Source organism: Hemiscyllium ocellatum, chromosome 17, assembly GCF_020745735.1.
Source record: "Hemiscyllium ocellatum isolate sHemOce1 chromosome 17, sHemOce1.pat.X.cur, whole genome shotgun sequence".
Classification (NCBI taxonomy): Eukaryota; Metazoa; Chordata; class Chondrichthyes; order Orectolobiformes; family Hemiscylliidae; genus Hemiscyllium; species Hemiscyllium ocellatum.
Window position 1 is genome coordinate 15,009,397 of NC_083417.1, and position 19,665 is coordinate 15,029,061.

Here is a 19,665-nt window from a genome sequence, read left to right on the forward strand (position 1 = left end):
CAGGAGCATTATAAATCAAAATATGAGATTGAGCCTCATAAGGAGAATTGGCCAGATGACCAAAAGCTTGGCTGAAGAGCAGCAACATAGCGTTAAAAAAAATCAACCAACAGCAACAACAACCAGTGCTTATTCTCAATCAGGACCCAGTGAATTTATTGCCTGTCAAGTTGCTGTAAGCTCACAGAAGCACTGTGATAAGACCCAAGAATTACCCAACACTCTCAAAAGCGGAACTTCATTTTGGTACAATTAATAAAAATACATTTCGGGAGAAAATGCACATACAAATAGGAAGACTCCTGGACTTGTTATCTGGGTAGCCAGCCCTCTACAGAATAAACTACTGAAACATACAAAAATACCAAGGCATTCCATTAGTTTCCTGTGTGTAATTGTTCTTGAAAAGATTACCAAGGCTGCTTCAAATTCAGAAATATATTTTCGCCCAAAATTTTAAAGTTACTTTATTTAAAATCTTAATGACGCAAGTATGAAATCCATGTTTACTGCACCACATTTAATAAGGTTTGCAGTTGACGAACACAGATGCAAGCTTCCCACTGTGCCACATCAATAATCAGGTCCATGTATCCCCTGCCATGAATATATAATGCATTAAAATGAGTCCTATAGTAACAGAATTGCTAGCCGCAATAGTGAATAAATACAAACTATCCATCACCGGACCGTGAAAAATTTATGAGAGCTTATAGATGCCTTCCCCAATGGTAAACCTCCAGAGTCTGAAGGGACAAGTACAAACTCTGCTCTTTTTCCAGAAAGTGGTCCACAGAGTCTGACAACCACCTGCCATGTTAGTTTAGTTCTTTAGTCTTTATTGCTATACATACAGGCAGCAGAAATGACATAACAAGCAACTCCAATAAGACAAATGCAGCAACTTTTCCAAAAGGATGCTGTTATGCTTAAAAAATAAACAGAGCAAAGGAGGCAGCACTATATTGGTTACTTAGAGGATTTTACTGCATAACTGCTTTGGCTCTTGGGAAGGTAACAAACTGTATAATTCTCATTACAAGGCAAGAGAAGAGATAAAGTTTGTGGTTGGGAGAGACTATAGATCAACATCGTCGACTCTCAGGATTTTTTCTGGCCCACAGCAGTAATAAGCAACTAATCTTGAATGTCACATCCTATGCAGCAAGGGGAAAGTGACATGGCAAGTCAGTTGAAAACAATGTTATGTGATTTAGTGGCATTTTTATTACTAGAGGATACCCATCACACTTTTATGACCCAGAACTTTCTCATACTGATTTACTGATGATTGTTGCACAATTGCACTCATCCTATATAGTAAAGTTAGCTTCGAGTGATAAAATTGCCAAGGAAGCAGGAAATTATTCAAGTGTTTTCAATAGTTTTATGGTTCTTCAAAAGGTGGTAATAGCAACTTTATAAACAGAGTTCAGACAGTGACTCCAATTTTACACTGGATAATCAAGCCAGCTGCACTGCATCAGCAAGTTCATTTCTGCACCATCTCCTTAATTCTCACGTGGTGCAGTGCTAGTGTCCCAGCCTCTGAGCCAACAGGCCCAGGTTCAAGTCCCACTTGCTCTAGAGGTGTATCACAGCATCTCTAAATAGGTTGATGATAAATAATTTGCACTGTCTTCTTGGAACAGTTAACTGGTTGGTTTCTGGTGCAGGGTAACCCCAACAGCATGGGTTCAATTCCCACTTCAATTAAATTCACCATGAAGGTCCCCACTTTCCCAGTCTCAACCCTCGCCTAAGCTGTGGTGCCACTCAGGCTAAACTAACCACCAGTCATTTTTCTCTAACGTAAGAGCATCTGTATGGTACTCTGGGGCAATGGCAACTTCAGGCCTCTTTTAAAACAGTTGTAGTGTTCCTACCTCTGAGTCAGGAGACCAGAGGTCAAGTCTCATTCACTCCAGAGATGTGTTATATTCTCTTGTTCAGAGTTCGAAAATAACTTGCACCATCTATGTACCATTAGAGCGTTAATTTATACCAATATAAATCAGCCATGACAGAGACATGGTGGCAAAGTGGCGAAGGATATTATATACATTTTCCAGAGTGTATGAAATGTTTGAATGAAAAAGGAGGAAGGCTAGATATCAAAGCATCCTGGCTTGCAAGATCAGGAAAAAAAATGATGCTGGATGGAGATAAGAAATAAGAAGCAGAAAACACTGGTGGAAGTAGTCTTCCAGCATCGTAAACAGTATTCTTTCTAATTGTCTTTCTAGCTACATGGACCTCTGAGATCCATGTACTGCAGTGAATTCCTGAACTGGAATCAATGCCACAACCAGTCGATGTGTGCAGAACCGCTGCAGCTTAGATGGAACATTTCTCCTAACTGTCGCTATGCCTTCACACAATATATTAATCAAGGAGACATAGCAACTTCAAATATAAATGCAATAATTGTGGGAATTTTAATCCTCATGTGGACTGCACAAATCATATTGGTGAAGGGTGTCTGGATAAATTCATGGGATTAAACCAAGACAGTGTCCTAAAATGATGCACTGTGGATCGATCAGAGCTATTTTAGATCTTGCATTATGTAATTGGACACAGTTCATTAGCAACATCATTGTAAAAGACCTTAAAGTTGACCCGAATGATATCATGACAAATATGTCATTCACAAACGCAATGAAATTCAAATCTGAAACAAATGTCCCGGATTTTTAAAAAAAAGCCAATTAGAAAGTTAGAAGTGGCAAGCTGGCTAAGGTTGATAGGGAGCATAAACTAAAGTATATGGCTGTAGATAAGCAGAGGTAAATATTTCAAAGTTCTCAACAAAAATACAATTCATTCAGAACTAAAATGTCATGGAAAAGTGGCTTACTAAAGAAATTAAGGAGATCTTAAGACTACAGGAAAAGGCTAAATATATTGCAAATAACGAGCAAAATTTCTTCAGCCAGAGAGTGGTGGGCCTGTGGAATTCATTACCGCAGAGTGCAGTGGAGGCCAGGACGCTAAATATCTTCAAGGCAGAGATTGATAGATTCTTGATGTCCCAAGAAATTAAGGGCTACGGGGAGAATGCTGGTAAGTGGAGTTGAAATGCCCATCAGCCATGATTAAATGGTGGAGTAGACTCGATAGGCCGAATGGCCTTACTTCCACTCCTATGTCTTATGGTCTTATAGTCTTAAAATTTAGACATCTGAGAGAGATTTACATTCCGTGATTCTAAATTTGATTCAACTAGGAATCAAGAGGATAGATAGCAATCTACTATACTTAAATTTGTTTAAAATTTGGGAATTTTTATTTCAAAAGTGTGAATACATACCATAAGAATCAGCTCCTGATAATTACTGTCACTTCTAAACATTAATATGAATGCTCAGGAAATAGTCGTGTGATTAATAAGAATACTTTTGTCTAATTAGCAAGTTTCCATGTATGCTAATGGCCCGTTTATACTTCAATGGTTTTATATGGCTGCCTTTTTATACTAACCTCATGCTTTCTACATCATAGAATAAATTCCAAGCATTGGTTGTAAATTTCAAACAATAGAATAAGTACAATTCCTGACCATAAGCAGCTACCCTGAAGTCATGCTTCATGGTGTTACAATTCTGTTTGTTCTATGAACCCAGCCCACCCACAGTTAACAGTGAAATATTAGCCCTTATTATGTGCTATTACTGTGGATCATTTGTGTTTCCTGGCAAGTCAAGATGCCATGCCCCCTGAGGCATACAAGCCATTGTGTTTATTTTACAGCATCACCTCCAAAAGCAGAGCCAGCTCCAGAGGCAGCGGTGTAATATAAGAAGGCACCAGGGTTCATGAAGCAGCCCATTCTGAAAAATTCTTCCATCACCCACATTTAGTATCACAGTCACAATAACGAATGCAGTACAAGTACTTATCATTACAGTGTGTGGAATGCCTTCGTATTTTTTTGTTTCCTACATTCAAAAGCACAATGAAATTTTGGTTCATTTCAACAGCTAATTACAAAGTAGAATCAAAGAAATGTGCGCATCATCAGATCAAACCCAAATGAACAATGTAATGCTTTACTTTTGCCATGACTTGGTCACTTAGAAGATTCCACAACAAAGTCCTTCAAAACGATCAGCAGTAGTCTCAGTCTTTATGAATTATTACTAAACAAACAGCAGTAGTCTTTTGATTTTTATAATACAAACATTAGATGCCTTAAAGTTTTAAAACAATATTTTTCTTTGGAAAGCTGCATTCCATTTTGCCACCAGTAAACGTGGAATGAGTTAGATCACCTCCAGTCAGCATTCCTTAATTCACCGTAATCTCTAGAATATTGTGAACTGAGAACAAGTCAAGATCTCATTAGGACTGGTTATTGTGGTGCCAAAAACATCCTTTTCAACTCAGTGTAATGTACCAGACCAGACCCCACTCCCTCGCAAAGTAGAAAATGGAGATAGCCTGTACCCTAACTTTTATATTTTTAGAAAAGGCAAGACTCTGCCTTCTAGATATGATTCAAATGGTTGAGCACTAAGCTGTAATCAAACACACTTTATAAAATATTTCAATAAAGTTACGCCAATTCTTCTTTTTGTTGTATTTTAACTGTGTTATAAGAGTAAAATGTGTTTTGATTACAGCTTAGTAGAAGACGAATTGAATCATATCTAAGAGTCCCAACGAAGAGTTATGCTCAAAATGTCGACTCTCTTGTACCTTCATGCTGCCTGGCCTGCCTTGCCTTTTCCAGCACCACACTTTACTGACTCTAACTCTCTAGCATCTACAGTCTTCACTATCTCCTAGTTTCTATTGAAATATTTCACAAGATAATGTATTAATTAAGCACTAATTATCAACTGTTCCAATATAGACAGCATCTTTGAATGTACCCTTGGCAAAGGCAACTCAGCAACACAGTTATTATTCTCATGTGCTGGTTCTCTCCAGTCCAGTCAAAAGAACACTATCACCTGATGAAGGAGCATCGCTCCGAAAGCTAGTGTGTTTCCAATTAAACCTGTTGGATTATAACCTGGTGTTGTGTGATTTTTAACTGTAAGAAACAATCTCTTTTAGAAGAAGCTTCTCTGTCTAAAACTTCACCGTAGCAAAAGTGCAGCTCCAGCAACCAGCAAAACCCACCAACTCCCTGAAAACCCAAAGTCCTTTCGGTACTATGTGAGCCTGACCCCTGCCACTTTTGTACTTTAAAAAAAGAGCAACCAGGGAAAACTCTAAGTGTTTTTTATCAACTTCCTGTCTGAACAAGACAGGACCACGAGCACCACTATCACAACATCCCTCTGCAAGGGAAACAGGACAGAACACATCTCTATTCAGGACAGTTTCATCACATCAGTCAGAAACATAGCAACAAGAGTCAGCCACGCAGCCCCTCCAGCTTATTTTGCTATTCAATTAGATCATATTTTTTTCTCTACATGACTCCCACCTCCCCAAATTGATTGTGCAACTGAAATTAATTTCTGAACAGAACTCTAGCAATCTCCGTTTTTTAACTTTTCAAATCAATGCACTCCCTCCCACCGAGGGAGTCCCATGCGTCCAATGGGGGAGTAGGGAAGGGTGTGTGTGTGTGTATCCTGTTTTCTTTTTAATGGTGTTGTTTAACATTACGCCTCCTTATTCTGCACTCCCCACCCTATCAACTCCATGAATCATCTTCAACTCCCCAATTAGAGCAACCCTGAATATTCTACATTCAAGAAATTGTAAACCAAGTACACACCCTTTCTCACTGAGGAGTGGAGCACAGAACTGATAATATTACTCAAAATGGGATGTATCTGATCTTTATAATAACTGTACTATGATTTTACATTCTAATCCCCTTGAGAAAAACCTCAATATTCTATTTGCCCTTTTAATTATGGAAGTCAGAATAAACCTGTACAAGATATTGTTTTGGCATCAACTAGAGTCCTGGGAGCCCCCTAAGTAAAATGAAGGCATTTGAGAGGATGCACGAAAAGATTCATAAGAACGTGTCCAGGGATAAGGGATTTCCGTTGTGTGAATGAATTGGAGTCATTAGAGCTGTTTTCTTTGCCGGAAGGAAGATTAAAAAGAGACTTGTTGGAGGTGTCTAAGATCATAATGGTTTTGGACAGAGTAAATAGAGAGTAACTGTTTCCATTGGCACATGGATTGAGAGTAAGAGGACACCCACCAAAGATGACTGACAAAAGAAACGGCAGTTGCACGAGGAAAAACATTTTTGCACAGCATGTGGCTAGGATGTGGGATGCTCTCTCCGGGAATGTAGCAGAGGCAGTTTCAATCAAAGCCTTCAAAAGATACTTGAATAATTTTCTGAATCAAAAAGAATTGCAGGGCTGTAGATGAAAGATCCGGATGGACTAAATGAGTTGCTCTTGAACAGAGCCAGCTTGGACACAATGGGCCAAATGGCCTTTTTTCTGGGTTTATGTAACCAGTTTATGTTTCTGTATCTTTTGTTCCTGTCCAATAGTATTTAGTCATGCCTAAATTTGGACCACTAAATCTTTTTGCTATTCCACAACTCTGAACTATTCACTGTTTCTAAGATACTCTGATCTGTTCATCTTGGATTAAAAATGAATCTCTTTACACTTTGAACTCAACCTAACAAACTTTTGGCTGTTCACTTAATCTATCCAATGTTCTGTTAGAAATTTCAGGCTCCCATTAATATTCCTGCTGTGCCACCTAACTTAGCGTCGTCAGCACACTTGTATATATGGCTCTCTATCCGTTCATGCAAGTCATTAGTAAACATAGTAGATAATGTAAGTCCCAGCAGAGATCCTTGGGCACATCTTGTCATATACTGCCAATCTGAGTGCATATCCGTTATCTCCACTTTCTGTTTCTTATCTCTCAACCGATTCCCTATCTCTGTAATTAGACTGCCCAATTTAGCACATTCTCATATTTCTTAAAAGTATTTTTACGTGGAACCTGACGGAATGTCTCTGGAAGTCTATGTTAATAACATCAATGAATACAATCTGATGTGCTGGACATAACAACTCTAAGTTGATTCACACTGCTCAGTTCATATGCATCCAAGTGCGCACTCAGTCCCCAGTATCAGATTTGATAAATTTGCCCATAATACATGGTAGACAAAGGATCTTGAATTTCCTACTTTAACTCTCCTACCCTTCTTAAGCAATAGTGTCACAGGCAATTTTCCAATCTATGTAGACAGCTCCTGAATCCAGAGTGATGACTGAAGAATCCATATGTTTCACATCTACTTCTGTAATAAAGGCAGTGTCACTATAGTCCCAGAGAACCATAGGGATGCTCTCTCATTAGAGAGAGAGAGAGAGAGAGAGAGAGAGATGACTGGTGTTGAATTTAACTACACCTCGGGTAAGGGCACAGGTTGAGAAGGAGAGTCCTCAGCCGGTGTGAGAAGTGAAACCATGCTAATGGTGTCACTCTGCATAACAAACAAGCTAACCAATGAACTGAGCTAACTGACCACCTAATCAGAATAGTCTGGGATTAAAACCAGCAGGTCCTCGAGACCCCTGAATCATCTGTTGCTTTATTTTTTGCATTACCATTTTGATTTGGTTGCTTATATGAAATCTATTTTCCTCATATGGCTGGTACCACCTGCATCCATCCTTATTAAAATATTTAATGCTAGCCTTGATATTATTACTCAAGCGTTTTCTTTCCTCTACCTCTCTGCAGCTCTTACTAATTTTCCTTAAGTTAAACTGAAGCAATGAAATGAATTTTACTCAGTGAAATAAAACCAGTGCAATACGTGGAAACTTGTTCACTAGGAAAAATTAATGGCATTCAAAGTTAATCAATTTGCCTGGGAGCATTACTCTCCAAATGACATTAACAACCAAGTAAAAGATCTGTTTAAAAATAATCATTTGAAAACATCAAAGGCAAGCCATTTACACAATGGAACTGAATGCTTCGGAGTCAGCAAACCTATATGAAAATGTAGCTAGCTGCCATGGCTCAGCGGTAATATTCTCACCTCTATTTGGATGGCATGCAGTCAAGATTCATTCAAGGAGTTAATCATATAACCTAAGCTGACACCCAGTGCAGAACCGAGAAAGTGCTGTATTGCAGGCATCATCATCTTTCAGATGCAATGTTAAACCAAGACGCCGCCAACCTGATCTTCCATTCTTGGGATATGAGCTCTGCAGGCCAGGCTAGTATTTTAATGTCTATTCCAATTTATTACCAAGACAGTGGTGGCATGTATCTTGAACAGCTGTTATGAAGATATTTTCAGAGTGATGTTAAAGAGGGAGTTTCAGAATTTGATCCCCAACAATAGTCAAATATCAATGTATGGCCAAGTCAGGACAGCATCTTGCTTGGAGTTGAAGTTAGTTGAATAGAAGTAGCTTTATTGTCACATGTACTCAAATGAGTACAGTGAAAAATTTATAAGTCGCCACTTACAGCACCATCTTAGATACAGAGTACCTAGGTACAATCTTCATCACAGAATAGAGAAATGAAGAAAAAAACTTGTATTACAGCTGTACACAGTATGACCATAAGTCAGAAAAAACAAGAAGCAAAGTTAAAAAGACAAACATCATGGAGTCTCTCCAAAGGTTATTCATAGCAGACTCGTGCAGGGACCGTCCACATGGTCTGACCACTGGCTACCACCACACTCCCCACTGAGCCATTGCTCCTGCGCCTGCACCGGCCCGCTTGCATCCCCACTCTGATCACTCCAGCCACTGGTGTCTCCACCCACCCCACCTCAGACCCCAGGGCCTGGTGTCTGAGGCCAAAAGAGGGGAAGAGAGGTGGAGAAAAGAAAAAGAATAGGCAAAGCAGAGGAGTTCTGGCAGGAGCTTCCCACTCTTCCATCAAATTATTAGAAGAGTGAGGTAACTTACGTGATGATGTTTCCATGCACCTATGGTGTTTGCTTTTCTAAGCATGAGCTTACATTTAGATGGTATAGTAATGTGCTAAAATACTTCAAGGCATTTCACAAGGACATAATGGAGGTAAAAGGTTTAGGAAGTGTCAAAGATGCCTTGGTGGTTTGCTGCAATAAATCTAGTAGATAACTGCACAGAGGCAGCACACTGGCAGTGGCCAGCCAGCTCAGAGTCAATCCCCTGAACTGAGGAGATTCTAAATCCCCTGATTATCTTGGTCAACCAGGGCTTTCCTGATTAACCCAGGTTAGCAACCTCAATCAAGGACCTTGCAGTCAATGAGATTCTCCTGGTTCCAGTCACTACAAGCCATATGATAATTTTAAGAGTATACCGTTCAATTTGCTATCAAGATAAATAATTTATCTGCAACCACTCCGTGAAATCATTTCATCATTTTAATAACCTTGACTAGATCACCCCCCAACCTTCTAAACTCAAGGGAAAACAATGCATACTTTGGCAACCTGCCCTCATAATTTAACACATGTATTGACATTAAATAATGCTGCTGTTTAATTATATTTGATTTGTGATTTTGATTTTATTTGAATTAGATTTTATTGTCACGTGTATTTTACAGTAAGAATACAAGAAAATACACTTAAAAGCTTTCATCTGGTGCCACAAAATGGCACCATTTTGAATAATTTCAGAAAAAGGAATAAAGAAAGATACAGCTTGAAGACAGTCCATCAGCCAGCTCATCACTGTCAGCAACTGCCAGCCCTCTGCCACTGCTTTGCCGCTCTCTACACTGGATCCAACCAACATCAAAGTCACCGATCCTCAGGCACCATCTTTGTGAAATCTGGAAAAGTTGCTTAAGGAATCATACTTTGATGCAAGACTTATCATTTTCCCAAATCTAAAATGATTTAACTTGAATCTTACCCAAACCACAATTAAAAGTGTTTGTGGTTGGTGGCAAAGCTTAACACCAAAGTATCACTTATATTATGTTAGTTGCTGTTAGTGCGTCAGATATACAGGCTTCAAAATATTCCTCAAATTACTGGTTGAAGAAAAGGAGTTCAGAATGAGAAAGAAAACTGCAAAGTAATAAATGGATTTGACCTTAGATTAAATGCTTGAAGGGTTTTCAGCTGCTTCCTGCCAACAACATTACATCGTTTATTGTGATTTTATTTCTCTGGGCTAAGAAGTGCAACGAGATTAAAAAGTCAAACTACCCACTGTCCAGTCCAGTATACACAAATAATATCACTGCACTACCTGTTTTCCCCAGAAGGCTCCAGTATAATTAATGCTTGAACACAAACTGAAGCAATATTGACACTTCTGGGCACCCTTAGATGGTCCCCAAGAACACATTTCTGAGCATAGGTCAAAGGCAAGCTGGCTACAACAACAGCCATGTCCTGGAGACAAAATGAGGCCTTAACCTATAATTTGCCTCACTTGTCCCTCGACAGCTGGAATGAATTTAGCACCTGAAGACTTCCATGTAAACCCTTCCCAGCCTGCCTGCTCAAAACAGAACAATTCCCAAAGTAACATGCAAGAAAAGTGCAACAAAGTAAATCAAGAACAACCACTGACTGTCGACCACTGCACAGAAACGATCCCTTAGGTCCAGGCTTCATGCAGGCTGAGGAAAAATACACAAAGATTTATAAGTCTTTGACAACTCTCCTGACTGTTCCTGTAATAATAGTGCTGATTTTCATACCCTTGTCCCAAATCTGAGAAACACAATTTAAAAATGGCTTCAAACCTCCCAAAATATCAACGTTAAGTTAATCATTATCCACCTTCGGTGAAATATGGGTGGCACAGTGGCTCAGTGGTTAGCATTGCTGCCTCTCAGCACCAGCGACTTGGGTTTAATTCCACTCTCAGGTGACTGTCAGTGTGGAGTTTTCACATTCTCCCAATGTCTGCGTGGGTTTAATCTGGGTGCTCCAATTTCCTCCCACATTTCAAATATGTGCAGGCTAGGTGTATTAGCCATGGGTAATGGAGAGTTACAGGAATAGGTTAGGTGGGTGGGTCTGAGTGGGATGCTCTTCAGAGGATCGAGTGGACTCAATGGGCCGAATGGCCTGCTTCCAAATTGTAGGGATTCTATGTCTCATATGGCTGTCTCCTCAATATCCCTACTCATGCCATTACCTCGAGTAAAAAATGAGGTCTGCAGATGTTGGAGATCAGAGCAGAAAATGTGTTGCTGGTTAAAGCGCAGCAGGTCAGGCAGCACCCAAGGAACAGGAAATTCGACATTTCGGGCATAAGCCCTTCCTGATGAAGGGCTTATGCCCGAAACGTCGAATTTCCTGTTCCTTGGATGCTGCCTGACCTGCTGCGCTTTAACCAGCAACACATTTTCAGCTCATGCCATTACCTCTCTGCATTGGAAGCTTTCCAGTCTTTTCAATCCAAAGTGTTTTGGGGGTAGTGAGTAGACATTAATTGATGATAAATAAGTTAAAAGTATTACATTACAACAGCAGCCCTATTGTCTTAATATAATAAAAGAATATCAAAGAGACATTAGCAGCACATTTTCTTATGACTAGAAGACTATACACCGATCTCGACCACATATATCCATTTTACAGGATGTTGCTTTTTAACCCTGGATACGTAAACTGCTGGCAGCACGAGACCAGGACTATAATCTTAAAACATCAACTATTCCCTCAGTATTGTATTCAGATTACGGTCTGTCCTTGCATCAACTCTTTCCTTCGAGATTTTTCCATCCTTGTTTTAATTCAGTCCTGTGATGAGACGATTATTACTGGCTGGAATGTAGCTCTTTCACAACTTCGTATGAAAGTGAACACATCTTTCAGGAAGTCAGCCATATAATCTATCTCAATAATCCAATGTATGACCTCCTGTAAATATCATGGTCCTCCATTTCTCCGAAATGGTCAATCATAGCCATAAAGTTTCAGTCACAACCTAAACAAGCAATCACTTTACTGCATCTGTCTTCTTCTTAAAGGGGATCAGCGTTGCCTTTGAATTTTGCTCTAATACCCAGCAAATTATTACTTCACTCATTTCCCCAACTGCTTCATACAGCTTATTCAAAGACGCTACTACAGCTGCAAAGTTACAGATTATAAACATATTACATATTTAGGTCATCTCTCCCTCATTGCCATTTTTTGTTCCGTCTCTTCATTTTGCTGTTCGCACATGATTTTACATTGCATTAAATATTCCAATTTGCTCTCTTTCTGATTCAGATAGCTTATGCAATGTTTTCCCATTCGGAGGCCAGGCAAAAGTGTATTGGGCATGGTTTAAAATTGGCACTCAGGACTCAGATCTGGCATTCCCACATCCATTTCTGGTGCCAGCAATTCTCATTGGCATGGGAAAGGTGGAAGATCAGGAGCTCACACACTGTCGTATTGACATTCTAAGGATCATGACTGAGGTTGGCATTTCAGAACTCTGCAATGTTCATGCAGGTAAGTATTATTTAGTTGGTGATATATGTCACTCCAGAGATGTTCCATGAACCATGGTCAACTTGGTTTGGAGACAGGAACTTTTTTAATTCACTCATGGGATGAAGTTGTCACTGGATGGGCCAACATTTATTGCCCATTCCTAATTGCCCAGAAGCAGTTAATTGTCAATCACATTTCAGGGTCTCGAGTCACATGTTGGCCAGATCGGGTTAGGATAGCACATTTCCTTCCCTAAAGGACATTAGTGAACCAGCTGGGCTTTTTTGACAATCAGCAACAGATTTGTGGTCATCAGTAATTTTAAATTTTTATTGGATGCCAACTCCACCATCTGCCCTAGTGGGATTTGAACCAGGGTCTCTCGAACATATCCTAGGTCTCTGGATCAACAGTCCAGCATTAAAACCACAAGGCGATTACCTCCCCAATTGTATGAACTGTCATCGTAAAATGTTAAAAATTAACCCAGGTTATGGTCCAACAGGTTTATTTGGAAGCACTAGCTTGTGGAGGGCTGCTGCTTCATCAGGTGGTTGTGGAGCAGGACCATAAGACACAGAATTTATAGCAAAAGATTACAGTGTCATGCAACGGTTGTTGTTAAGCCTTTCATCTTTGAGAATGGGTTGCAGGTTTCAGTTCATTTATATATAAATCCAAAATCTTCTTTTAAGTCATATTCTCGAGATAACTTAAGGTTTTATAAAAAAAGGTGACATCTCAGCTCAGACAATGCATTAAAGGTGTGAGGTTAGAGTCTGTCTGTATCCCAATCTTGAGTCAGGTTGGTTCTAATTCCAAAGTGGAATTCACAAAAAGTTACATGGCTTGACTGCCTGCAGATTATGCATTTTGTGAGCAAAATAGAATGTATCTACAAGTATAATTCTGCAAATACAAATACACCCCATAGACTTATATGTGTGTGCGCGTGCATGAGAGAAAGTGTGTGCATGTGAGTGTGAGTGCACATGAGAATGTGTGTTTGCATGTGTGCAAGCTCAGTAAAGTGTGTGTGGGTGTGATGGAGTGGGCCTGTGAGAGGGTGAGAGTGTGGGGGGGGTGTATGTGTGCATGTATGACAGGAAGCATGTGTATGAGAGAGGGTCTGTGTGAGTGTATGAGTAATTAAGAGTGCACACGTGTGTGTTTGTGTGCGTGTGTAAGAGATAGAGGGAGTGTATAGTGTAGTGGGGTCACCTGCAGTGTGCCAAGAACTCCAGGTCCCGGTTGAGGCCATCTCCATGGGTACCAAACTTGACTAGCAGCCTCTGCTCAGCCACTCTACATTGTTGCTTGTCCCGAAGTCTGCCTTGGAGGATGTTCACCCAAAGATCCAAGGCTGAATGTCTCTGACCACTGAAGTGTTCCCTGACTGGGAGGGAATATCCTTGTCTGGTGATTGTTCATTCATCCATTGTCATAGCATCTGCTTGGTCTCACAAATGTACCATGCCTCGGGGCATCCTTGCCTGCAGCATATGAGATAGACAATGTTGTCTGAGTCACATGAGTACTTGCCACGTGCATAGTGAGTGGTATCCCCACGTGTAATGGTGGTATGCATGTCGATACTCTGACACATCTTGCAGTGGTTGCCATGATAGTGTTGTATGGTGTTTAATTGATGTTGTCCTGAAGGGTGGGCAATGGTCTGTTTAAGGTTTGGTTGTTGTTTCAAGGAGAGAAATGGAGACGTAGGGAAGGTATTGACGAGATGCGCATCCTCATCAATAATGTGCTGTAGGCTGCAAAAAGCATGGTATAGTTTTCCAGCTCCCGGGAAGTACTGGACAATGAAGGGTATCCTATCGGTTGCAACCTGAGGACCTGACTCCTGAGGACATCATTAAGTTTTCTTGCTCTGGGACCTTGGAACTGGCGATCGATGAGTTGAGCATCATACCCTGTTCTAATGGGGGCATGCTTGAGCATATTCATGTGTCCGTCACATTCCTCCTCATCTGAACAGATCTTGTGTATGCATAGGGCAGCAAACTGCCCAGCCTTCGGGACAACATCGACCATAACACCACACCATACCACCCTGTCATGGCAACCACTGCAAGACATGTCAGAGTGTCAACGTGGATACCACCTTTACACATGGGGACACCATCTACCATGTAATCAGTAAGTACTCTTGTGACTCGGCCAATGTTGTCTATCTCATACGCTGCAGGCAACGATGTCCCAAGGCATGGTAAATTGGCGAGACCAGGCAGACACAACAACAACAGATGAATGGACAGTGAGCAACAATCACCAGACAGGAATGTTCCCTCTGAGTAGGGGAATACTTTAGTGGTCAGGGATAGTCGGCCTCGGATCACCATCCTCCAAGACAGACTTTGGAACAGGCAACAGCGCAGAGTGGCTGAGCAGAGGCTGATAGCACACGCACACACACACAGACACACACACACACTCTCAAGCACACACTCAGTCTCTCTCTCGCACGCGCACACACATAAACGTCTATAGGGTGAATTTGTATTTGCAGAATTATATTGGCAGATACATTCATTTTGCTCAAAAAATGCACTATCTGCAGGCAGTCAATCCATGTAATATTTTGTAAATACCACATTTGAAATAGAACCAGTCTGACTCAAGATTGGGATACAGACTCTAACCTCACACCTTTAGTGCAATGTCTGAGTTGAAATGTCACTTTTTTTAATAAAACCTTAAATTATCTTCTTAAAGAAGTTCTGGGATTTATATATTAACAAACCGAAATGTGCAAACCATTCTAAAAGATGAAAGACGTAGCAGCAATCTAGGTTTGTTCAATATATCATTTCAGTTGTATGACATGCTGTAATCTTTTTCTATAAATTCTATGTCTTATAGTCTGCTCCACAGCTATCTGATGAAGGAGCAGCATTTTGAAAGCTAGTGCTTCGAAATAAACCTGTTGGATGATGAACTGCTGTTGTGTGATTTTTAATTTTGTCCGCCCCAGTCCAACACCGGCTCCTCCATAATATAAAATGTGTTAGTTACTTTTCACTTCTACCTTTCCCAGAACAATGAAAATCACTGGCACCAGAAATGGATGTGGGAATGCTAGATCTGGGTCCTGAGTGCCAATTTTAAACTTTATCCAATAGTTGGTTTGGGTAAAGGAGGGAGGGCGTAATGGAATATGAGGGTAAAGTTATGTAAGGGATTCAAAGGGTAAGGAAGTGATGGGATAGAATGTAATAGGAATGAGAGGGATAAAAGGCAAGTGTTAAGACAGTGAAAGGGGTCATGAAGTGAAGGGGATTGGAGACAGAAGGGATCATGAAATGAGAGAGTAGGAAAGTGAAGGGGTCAAGGAGTGTGGGGATGAGGGAGAGAACCTGTATGACAAGGAGGAGGTAGGGGATAAGGAAGTGAGGTGATAAGAACAGTAAATCAGTGAAGGAAATGAAGGGAAATATTGAGAATTGAAGGTGTACAGGAGTAATGAGTAGGGAATAATGTTAGGGGGGACTTTGCACTAATCTGCCAAACCAAGATGACAGCTCCCTAAGCAGAGTTGGGCTTTTCAACTTGGCCAGCTGGGCACCATCCTTTTTCCAGGCCATTCCCACTGCCTGTCAGATGAAAATGGCACCACCTAGTACTGCATAGATGGAAGCAAGGTCAAAATATTAGGAAAATTTTCAACTCCATGATATAAATCTGGCTTGATATTTCAGCTAAATGTGGTTACCCTGTTCAGATAGGCCTGAGGTCATCGTGGAGTACACTATGCTGAAAATGGATCTCTAATGATTGTGAGTCACAACTGGCCCAGAAAAGTCTGTGAACAGGTGTAGCACAATAAACAATCACTGACCACAAAATCCAAACCAACATAATCATCCAGTTGTCAATGACATTCAGATTTCCCATCTTTAGCAGCAGAGAAATTCAGAGGAAAGAATAATTTGAATTAATAGGAACTGCTGTGTAAAAGATCCTCAGTTTTGAAGGATAGCTTGTAAAATCAAGAATTAGGAACATTTGATGAACAAACCATGAATTGGGATCCTGGTTATGAACTGTGCATAGCATTAAGATTTAGCAAACACAAATAATGCAACAGTATTACACCAGCTGGATATTTTTACCAACTCATGCATTGCACATTAGATGTCACTTTAATAAATGGAATAATTTATCTCACCGTTTGTGACATATGTTTTTTGCCTTTTTCCACTGGATGCAATCGTCCAGGTTTTCTCTACAGAGTATACTCATTAATAAAGCATTTGAAGGTTCTGGCCACTCCATATGAGGACTCCCAAGCACTTCGAAATGCTGTCTGTGACATTGTAATAACCAACAGCAGTGACCAGTCTAAGAATGTCACCATGTAAGCTCAGCAAAAATTAACTATTGCAAGTTTAAAATGTCCAATTACTCACCAATACCACTCATCATTCTAAATCATTTTAAGCTTGCTTCCCCTTGACTTACTGGTAACTTCACATTTTCTATCATTTCCCACTTTTGACCGTCACATTCTTTATCCCCTCACTAATTTTCACTTCAAAATACCCGTATTCTTTGAAAAGAGTTAGTCATCATAACAACACATCGCAGTTTTGGTTCACTGGGCTGTAAGTCTTATTTTGTGGATTCAAAAGGTCAGAAGGTCAATTCACCATAGTCCCAGAGGACAATTAGTCAGCTTTCCCATCAGAAAGGTGGTCGTTTAACCTGAGGGTCACCAAACCTCAAGCAAGGGGAGAGGTTAAGAAGGCAGGAACTTCATATTGACCTCAGCCACTGCAAGAGTTGAATCTCCAGCGTTGGCGCTGCAAACCAGCTATCTTCCCCCAGCCCCACCCCCTCCCATTTATCTCTCAGCACCCTTGGGCCACCCATTTCTGATGAAGAGCTTATGCTCAAAACATCTTTTCTTCTGCTCCTGGGATGCTGCCTGACCTGCTGTGCTTTTCCAGCGACACACTCTTCGATCCAGCCAATTCAGTTGAGTGACCACCCCACACCAAAAAGACTGGAACAAGTGGTATTTTGTTTCTTCTTTTAAGGACAGCAAAGAAATCCACCTCTGCAAAAGGTCTGTTTTCTTCATAGGTCTTCTGTATTATTTCTAACCACACACATTAATTAAAACAGTATTTTAACCCATTTTATATGTGGAGAAGGAAGGGAAACAGATTTATTTCAATCCTCCAGATTTTGACATTATTACTGTCATGTTGCATTTAGGTGACGAGAAACACATTTTTCTCTTGTAGTGAAATGATTTTGTCAAATGTCTGTCTCTTACACCCATTGCATGCATGCACTGATTTCCCATAAAAGACGTTTCAATCCCCGTAATCCTCTACCACATTGGTATTAAAATAACTTCAACACCTGTGAGCTGAATTTTTTTTACAACACAAGTCTACTTTACTTAAAGGCACACTTCATATATTGTTAAAAAAAACAGACCAACAAATTCAGCTGGAAAACAAAGTCGTGGTGGCTAGGATAGCGAAGGAAGGGAAATTTTGAATATATTCCAAACATGCGAAATAAAAGTACCACTCACACAAAATGTAAAGGCACAATTTCCATTGTTGTGTCACCCCCGCCACCTCCCCCACCCCACCTGCAGTTTGCACTTGAACAAGTGATAATTGTGCACTTCTAGTGGCATGCAACACATTGTCTTCTTCTAGTAGCTTCTATACATTCTAACTGAAGAAACATTTTGCCATTTTCCTCACAAGATTTAAATGTCCAGCAACGTACAGTCAACAATTTTTCTGAAGCTAGTTACTTACAGCAACGATTTCTGTTTTCATGAATTTTTATAGATTGTGTATATAATTATGATTGAGGTTTTAGATTGTCCATTGCAAATGCTTTACATTGCTCTTACACACAGATTCATTAAGACGCATGATTGCAAGCCAGTATTGATAGTCTGATCAGTACAAATATATTGAAAGGAAATCCAACTTTGTCCATGCAAATAAATCTAAAAAGAGCATATTTTCCAACAGGTAGCTTCAGTTCCACATCACACTCCAATCACAATCCTAAGGTTAAATAATCAATACAAGTACATAAGCATAGTTTGAAGAGCTCTTCTGATACAGTGGCAGTGTCCCTACCACTGAGTCAGAAGGTCTGAGTTCTAGAATATGTTGCAGCATGCTTGATAAAAAAGCTCAAGCATTTTCTAAAATTGTGGCAATACACTAAGCGCATAAACATTTAACTCCTAACTGTATCTTGCTCAAAAAACTAGCTACTTCAGCTGATATTTTGGAACCCATAAACTAAAATATATGTAGAAAATAAACCAAAGAGAGCCATTCATGGAGTGATAAAATGCAAAATCATTATTGTCTTTAATACAATAAACATACAAGGAAAACAGAATTATTTTATAGAACTGCATGAGTCTATACAAAACACCTTTCTCAATTATTATTGTCAGTCAAAGGCCTATTACTGTTCCTTTTCTTATGTTTGAAACAGATTTAGCTTGTCTGCTTCATTGTATGTATTTGAAGTTATAAGGTATAAGCTGTTGGTCTCAATTTTAAAATAAAAGATGGTCAGAATTTCTCCTCAGGTGTACACGATAGTGTGTTGGGCATTACCAAAGCTGAATGACTTGGAAAGCCTTTGTTAATTGACTTACAACTCACTCAGCACTTATCATAACAACTGTATTATAGAGGCTCAGGATATCACCTATGCACACCAGAAAGAAACATGCATTAGGGGATCTGACGAAGGCAAAAACACATTTAAATGACATTAGCAAGGACAAGGATTGAATAAAGTGATACATATTACCATTCTGTAGAATATAATATGAAATAACCGGGTTGAACACACTTTAAGGGTTACAGCAGAGATCAGCAGTTCTTCAATACTGCCTCAGGGACTCAGTGCTGAGGAAACAACTCCATTAATGCTACGCAGTAAAATATCATGCCATGAGAAACACAAACAGGTACCGACATGACAGCTATCCCGAATGCACGAGCCTAAATGCTTATGTGGTTAGAATGAAAGTTTTAATGCTGAAAATTGCTGAGGTTAGTCATAGACAGAAGACTTGGTGCTTTTGAAGTCATACTGAAATATACAGGTTATTCTCCACAGACAGGCAAGCAATCAAGATTTCTTACAGCGCACAAAATTACTGTAAGATCACAAAAGGTCTATTTTTAAATTCATTCAGGAGGTGTCGGGCTGGTTTACTAGGCCAGCATTTATTACCCATCCTTAGTTGCCCTATAAGCCTCTGGTCAGAC

The 19,665-nt window shown here is 40.0% G+C and overlaps 1 protein-coding gene across 3 annotated transcripts in view; it reads right to left on the reverse strand.

Annotated features, from left to right (window-relative positions):
- Nucleotides 1-19,665, reverse strand: part of wwox (WW domain containing oxidoreductase) — a 947,793-nt gene that overhangs the window by 782,677 nt on the left and 145,451 nt on the right. The gene's annotated exons all lie outside the window — the stretch shown is intronic.